Here is a 6,424-nt window from a genome sequence, read left to right as displayed (position 1 = left end):
TGAATTCATGCATTATCACTATTATTGATTTGTTACAGGTTGTTGGACTAAAACTTCAACTTTTTCACCTACCAGCGACATTGTTTGCTTAATCATTTTCAGCTTGCTGCTTCAATCCTTGCCTCCAGAACCTGACTCCTCTCTGTGTATTCAAGCCTCCAATCTATTTTTCACCCCTTTCCTTATCTTTATTCAAAGATGCCTCCAAAGGACAAAGGACCAGAGGAACTTGTTAATCCTCTGATCTATTCTCCCATAGATTTTCATCACATACCTTTGGCTGACAGAGACTTTAAAATCCATGAAACTCTCTGCGAATTGGACCTCTTTGAGATGTATTGCTGGCTTGAGGACAAATACATTGACAAGTCCGATGACATTCAGTTGTGGGAGTCCAATTTACCCCACTATATTTTTCCTCGTACCCACAACACCCCAGAGTTTATTAGAAAGTGTCATGCATCATATTTGCCAAGCCAAAGGGCCATCATTACCCCCACTAGAGAAATTTTGTTTACCATCACTCCTTAGGCCATAGATCAGATGATGCAAGCTCCCACAATAGAGAATGCTACCCCATTTTCCTATGAAGCACTTGTTGAGTTATACCAGAAATTAGACTTTTCCAAGAGGGCCCAAACTCTTGAGTTTTTCTTAATACAAGATGCCCCATTGCCAAAGAAAAATCCTCCCTATCCCTCCTCTATTTTCCCTGAGAGACCCAAGAAGATTATCACAGTTGTCTCCTACCTCCTTGGCTACTACTCTGATCAGTGGGTAGATGAGGCCATCATAGGATTTATGTCCATTTTCTCTATTGGTTCTAAACCCTCAATTGTGTTTAACTTCTGTTGGACACCTAATCCTAATGGGTTAGTGTGGAAGTCGAATGGACAAAAGCAGTCCAAGAGACCTTGGGATCTGAAACCCAAGAGTCACATATTTTTACTATAGATTTATATCTATTGTTAATAAAAAAATGAACTCACATGATTTATCTTTCCTATTCTTTGCTGTCCATGTGTGTTTAACATGGTATCGGAGCCACTTGTTTTTCTGTGGCCTGTTATGTGCATGTCAGTCCTGGCCTCTGCCATATAACGCATCTGTCCAAGCCGTTCTGAGATGTTTGTCTTCCATATTCTATTTATGAGACCTGCGTTCTCTGTCCATATACGCTCCATTTAAAAGCGCTGCACCACCTGCGATGTACCTTTATTGCCTGACGGTATCTCTGCGCTTGTCAGCTCATATTTGAGCGACTTGTTTTCCTGCTCCCTGTCAGAACTGTTTTCTCCGTTTAATCCCCTGAAATTCTTCTCTAAAAGGAATTCCTCTTGAAGAGCGATTTATCTAACGATTTGTGTGTTGGTCTCAGAAAACGCTTCTGCGCCACTGTGTAGTAACGCCTATTCTCTTCGATTTTTTTGATACCATTGTGTGCGTTATTCTTTGCATTTCTCTGTATCTCCCATCTCATGTCGGTGACTGCAAAGCAGTCGACATTGTATCTCTGATTGGTCATGAATCATCAATGACCTTTACGCAGAGAAGGGCTTCTGACAAATTCTCCGCCTTTCTGCACCTGAGAAGCATATGCGTTAATGCAGAAAAATATACCCTTGATACTCTGCCATAACGCCTGACATGGTGAACGTTTGATATTCTTCAAACCGAGGCTGCGTGAATGGTGGAAGGAGCCATTTCACATTGAATGTGCTCGTATGAACGCTCTGAGGTTCGAGTTCTCTTGCAAGCAGCGTTCCCAGGGCCAGCATTATCGTCGCTTTGTATTACAGAACTCGTTCTCTTTTTCTCTGAAGCCGCATCTTCGGTTTCCTCCGGTGGCTTAGCAGATTTTCGATGGAGATTATCTCTGAAGCTGCATCTTCGGTTTCCTCCGGTGGCTTAGCAGATTTTCGGTGGAGATTATCTCTGAAGCCGCATCTTCGGTTTCCTCCGGTGGCTTAGCAGATTTTCGGTGGAGATTATCATTGAAAAGGACGGATGAAGACTCATTGACAGCGTCGGCCGAAAGTTGATGTTGATCGGAACTTCTATGAACTTCGGGCTTACGGCAGAAAGATGTCAGGTCCGCGCGCTGAGCGAGCAGTTGAAGTAAATTCCCATTATAAGTCTGAGCATTCTGAAGGGTTGCACCTGCTTCATTGGCGTCTCCCTTTGAAGGCCATCCAGTTTCGGAGACCGTGACTTCTATATTAGCATATCCTAGAGCAGACAGCGCAGAATAAACAGCATCAACCTGTGCATATAACATGTTGTTATAATGAACATTATTGTTCGGGTCAATAACACCTGTATTTGGTTCGAATAGTACATAAGGCAGGGATATCTGGCTGGGGTCACCCTTGTATGCAAAATATGGATAAGCATTTATGAAGAAAGGAGAACCAATCTGAGACAACAAATCCAAAAGTGGTTTCATTAGGCTCTTCACGTTTGATGCAAAGGAACCAGCAGACGGTGGAAATGAATTCCCAAGTACAGCAAGAGAATGGGGAGTGGTAACTTTAATATTCATGTCTGCACCGATGCTGACAAGGGCCGAATGGATGTTTTTCATTGCGGGAACCAGGTTTGCCATTAACTGCGTGTCAGTTCCTGTGTAAACCTCGTTCCCTACAGCTATGCCTGTGATCTTTGTGGCTGAAGACCCACTACTAGTTCCGGCGGTGCCAAGTCATCTGCGACTTGTCCATAGTTGATTCCTGTTGTGGAGGAACTTATTTTTGACTGAGCGTTTGAAAGAGCCAATCCAGACAGAAAAATCAGAACACACAACAAGCTCGTTCCAAGGCCTGCTCTGCCCATTTCTGAAGCTCCCTTGACAAGCAGCCTCTACACACCCAAATCTCCTCGCATGCAGAGAAATGCGAGAAATTTATGAAGTGGGTTTTGCTGTTCTGCGACTTTTATTTTCTGCCAGCCTTGTCATCTGTAGCTGTTTTTGTATCAAAATTGTCGTCTTTGGGCAGTATATCAATTTGGGGATTCGCTGTTTGTACAATATCATCCAGGATTCATAATTGCTGGGAGAGAAACCAAGTGTCAAAGACATCTAGCTTGCGCTGTAGCTTGATTTGCGCATCAGTAAGTTCAGGGTTTTTTCATCAAGATTGATAATCCGGGATAAACTTCAACAAGCCCCAGAAGCATTAGGTTTGATCTAGCCCCAAGGCTACAAACTTGTATTTTCTGTGGTTGTTTCAGTTGAGCAGCATATCACTGTACCTGTGCTTGAAATCTTAATGAGCATAGACTATTGGAAGTAATGTTTGGTGATGTACCTCTGCTATAGAAGGTCTCAAACTTCCTCATCTCATTGGATGTGTGGATGTATATATATTGAAGACACTCCATATTTATTTCTCTGTCTTGGAGCTGAATACGTTGCACTGTGGTGTTTTCTCTGTAATGATGGAGCTTCTTTGATGTTATAACACTTATCTACAGCCACTGTTCTTCCTAACATTTGCTGGTATTTGCGGATTTTTTATTCTTTTTGCATTCCTGAGCTTCCAGAAGGGATATAGAGGCAAGTTTTATAAAGTTTGAAGGAATCAGCTACAAAGTCAAGTCAGATGTGAAATTTCTATAGAATTTAAAGAACAGAATCTCTGAAAAACTGGTATTGGACAATGTATTTTTCAAACTGATATTCTTAATTTTTTGAAATCTTCAATAGCTGGGGTTTGTCTAGACTTGCTATAGTCTCCACTAGGATTGTTGAGTGTTCATTTCTTTGTTGAGACAATGGCTAGATTTGATGATGTATTAGAGTTACTAAATACACTAATACACTCCACTATTGATGGGAAGGTAAATGTCAGCAAACATACTCTTTGTGACATTCAGACCTGCCTGCATGATGCACAAGAAAAGATTGATTTTTTGCAACTAGAATCTCAGTTCCAGCAAGATGAGCTTCAACAGATTTGTCATTCCAAATTGTTTTCTGCTCAAAACAATATGTTGTTCAAGGTTAAACCAGCAAGTGGTGAAATTAGTAAGATTGAGGTTGAATCAGATCCAGAACCCAATAAAGCAGCAATTGTACATGCAGATCTAGAAACTCAGTCTGCACTTCCCAAGCCCATCATCAGACCTTGGGAACAGCTTGTCCACAACAAGCACAGAACTGGTCTTGGATATGACAAGGACTTGTCCTTTCATATTCCAGACTATGCCAAGCCCATTCAGTTTCAGAGTGCTGGATTCATTCATAACAGTTCACCTGCTCCTCATGACAGTTCAGCTTCAGTTGTTCCAGACTCTGCCCCTCTTCCACAGCAACAACAACAACAAAAACAACAGATCGTGAAATGCCAACACTGTGACCGAGTTGGCCATTTGAAAGATCACTGTTTTGATCTTCATCCATGTAAGCACTGTCATAAAACCAGCCATTCTTCACACAGATGCTTTAGAAACAAACGTCCTGCAAGAACAAAGATTCATCTTGGATGGATCGCTTCTTGGCAATGGGCATCAACAGCCAAGAAGATATTCCAAACACATGTCAGAACTTGTTCCAGAGTATTGAACAGTCTTGCAGTTGAGTTTTCTCCATCATCTCACCTTGTCTCTGACAGGGGGCGAAATGATGGTCATCTACAAGCTTCAAAGTCACATCAAGCGAGCCTGAGCCACAACCTGCCACATCAGTTTCAGAGTTGTAGCCAGAGACAAAGATGCCCCTGAACATGCCTTCAGTTGTCAATCTGGGACACTTCCTCTAGTAGAAGGCTCCAGCTTCTTGCCAGTTTTGGAAGAGTTCCAGGAATCGGAGAGTTGTTGGTCATCCTTAAACCATCACAGATTAAGAACACTTCCTCTAGCAGAAGACTCCAGCTTCTTGCCAGTTTTGGAAGAGTTCCAGGAATTGCATTAAGCATTCCAGAGTTGTTGGTCATCCTTAAACCATCACAGATTAAGAACACTTCCTCTAGCAGAAGATTCCAGCTTCTTTCCAGTTTTGGAAGAGTTCCGGGAACTGCACTAAGCGTTCCAGTGTTGGTGGTCATCCTTAAACCACCGCCCTTTTTTACCAACATTTCATAGAGCACATTCAGCCTAGTGCTGCCATGCATTTTTTTGCACATTTTGTATTACAGCTCTCTTCTTGGACTCATACATAACCCTTCGGATTAAGGGGGGGAATGTTGGACACCTAATCCTAATGGGTTAGTGTGGAAGTCGAATGGAAAAAAGCAGTCCAAGAGACCTTGGGATCTGAAACCCAAGAGTCACATATTTGTACTATAAATGTATATCTATTGTTAATAAAAAAATGAACTCACATGATTTATCTTTCCTATTCTTTGCTGTCCATGTGTGTTTAACAACTTCAGCCAATTTCTTGTAGAGTCAATTCATCAGCAGCTTATCAAATTCCCAACTGAGGAGGTATTCAAGTATTCTTCTATATTAGTTTATATGTTCTTATAATTTAAGGGAGTCAACATCAACCTTTCCTTACAAAGTTTGGATGCAGAAGGGAACCAGTAGTCAGTCATCTTTTGGACTACTCTGGTGATGAAGGAACAGCAGGAATATACATATAAAGAGTTTACAGAAATGTTTGTTCATCTAGTAATCATTCTTCTTAGCAGCAGGATAGAACCAAGGATCAATGAGAAAATTAGAAGGGTGTTGCAGTTGTCAGACCAAGTTCAGACAGGGGACTGGTACCTCTACCAAAACTATATTGAATTGAGAATATTTGGTTGTGAGCTTGCACCTTACAAGCTACCTAAATTCCTCCCAATGAGGATTTTTTCTCTAGAGTACATAAGGCAAATGCTAAATATGGACGAAATCCACTTTTTTGTTGCCAAGAAGAAGTCCCAGTTTAAAATCAAAACACAGATTGGGCCTTTCATTTGCAACATAAGAGCAGCAGGGGAAGAAGCAAACAAGATTCTAAAGGAAATGCAGTTCAGCCTAAGCTTTACCTAGTCATATGATCCATTAGGGATCATTTCTAAATTAAGAGTAGAAACCAAATCTACTCCTTATTTTCACACAGCTAGGCTAGAGATAGAGAAGTACAAAAATCAGTTAGAATGGGTTGAGAATACCCTAAAAGAGGTAGAAGAACAACTGGTATCATCATCTACAGTACAGACTCCTACCATGCAGGAGAAAACAGCTAAGAGAAGCAAAGAGGAAGAGTCCCCTTCAGGGACTGACATTTTTAGTGAAGGATTCAAGATCATGTACAGAAAGAAGGCCAAGATTAGTTCCAAACTAAGCCTCAGCAAAGATTCAGAGCAGGAGACCATTATCACCACTAATGAGCCACTTATTTCCTCATTAGTGGGTGATCAGACCACACAGTCTCCCACCACCTCCATGACTTCACAAGAGCAGCAGCAAATTATGCAGACCAACACATCTACTT

The 6,424-nt window shown here is 41.5% G+C and overlaps 1 pseudogene; it reads right to left on the bottom strand.

Annotated features, from left to right (window-relative positions):
- Window positions 1-1,870: 1,870 nt before the first annotated feature.
- Window positions 1,871-2,901, bottom strand: LOC149204377 (glucan endo-1,3-beta-glucosidase 14 pseudogene; annotated as a pseudogene).
- Window positions 2,902-6,424: the final 3,523 nt, after the last annotated feature.

The sequence above is a fragment of the Pinus tabuliformis genome, chromosome 1_2 (genome assembly GCF_031772625.1).
Source record: "Pinus tabuliformis cultivar Carrire ecotype Pingquan chromosome 1_2, CPIR1, whole genome shotgun sequence".
NCBI classification, from domain to species: Eukaryota; Viridiplantae; Streptophyta; class Pinopsida; order Pinales; family Pinaceae; genus Pinus; species Pinus tabuliformis.
Note: the sequence above shows the minus strand (reverse complement) of the source record. Positions and strands in the feature narration are given on the sequence as shown.